This window comes from Babylonia areolata, chromosome 5, assembly GCF_041734735.1.
Source record: "Babylonia areolata isolate BAREFJ2019XMU chromosome 5, ASM4173473v1, whole genome shotgun sequence".
NCBI classification, from domain to species: domain Eukaryota; kingdom Metazoa; phylum Mollusca; class Gastropoda; order Neogastropoda; family Buccinidae; genus Babylonia; species Babylonia areolata.
Window position 1 is genome coordinate 9753438 of NC_134880.1, and position 1299 is coordinate 9754736.

Below are 1299 nucleotides of genomic sequence, written 5' to 3' on the forward strand. Positions count from 1 at the left end.
GAACGAAGTAATAAATAAATCAATGCACAAAATAAATAGATAAATAACCTACAAACAGAGCTCATAAAACAAGTGTCATCATTGTCCTTCGAGTGAACATTTTCAATCACAGACAAGAACATAATTTCCGAAATAAAAACCCAGACTAGTCTGCAGAAAACAACAGCAGCAACAACAAAAACCAAACAAAACTAACACAAGGTACGTTCTTTTTTTTTCCAGTAAGTTTTTTTTTCCCCACACAACCAGTAGGAAAAAAACAGAAGAAGAAGTAAAACAAAATTCAAAACAAAATGAAACAGCAGCAGCAACAGAAAACTTTCACGTCTAATTCATTATTTCACACACACACACACACACACAAAACCCACACGCACGCACGCACGCACGCACGGACGCACGCATGCAGGCACGCAAGCACACACACACACACACACACACACACACATTTCCCCCCCCGCAAATCTTTGTAAAATAGTGCTGATTGGGTTGTTATAACCTTTTATCATTTTCTTTTTCTTTCTTAAATTTTCTTTTCTTTCATTTGATTTTTCGCCTATATGCTTTAGAGCTGGAAAGTTATTCTTTTTGTCAGATTGTTATTAAGTTAATGTTGTGAATAGTATTGTTTATATCCCTTTCCTTTACACCCTCCCTTTTATCAAACTTAATTTCTTTTTTTCATATCTAATATCACTTATGGTAGATAGACAATAAGTTTCAGTTTCAGTTTCACTTTCTCAAGGAGGCGTCACTGCGTTCGGACAAATCCATACACGCTACACCACATCTGTTGAGCAGATGCCTGACCAGCAGCATAACCCAACGCGCTTAGTCAGGCCTTGAATGCATGCTTACATATTTGTGTACCTATGAAAGTGGATTTCATTTTACGTAATTTCGCCAGAGGACAACACTCTCGTTGCCATGGGTTCTTTTTCAGTGCGCCAAGTGCGTGCTGCACACGGGACCTCGGTTTATCGTCTCATCCGAAAGACTAGACGCTCAGTTTGATTTTCCAGTCAAACTTAGGAGAAAGGGCGAGAGCGGGATTCGAACCCACACCCTCAGATAGACAATAAATGAAATCGAACACACACACACACACACACACACACAAACACACACACACACACAAAAACCAAAAACACCACCTATTGACGAATAGTGTCATTGGTGCCACAGCTCGCGTCGTCGTTGTCGTCGTCATCCTCCTCTTCCACCTCCTCCTCCTCCGCCTCTTCCTCCTCCTCATTATCATCATTATCACCATCACCACCAGCAACCACCAGTCACAGT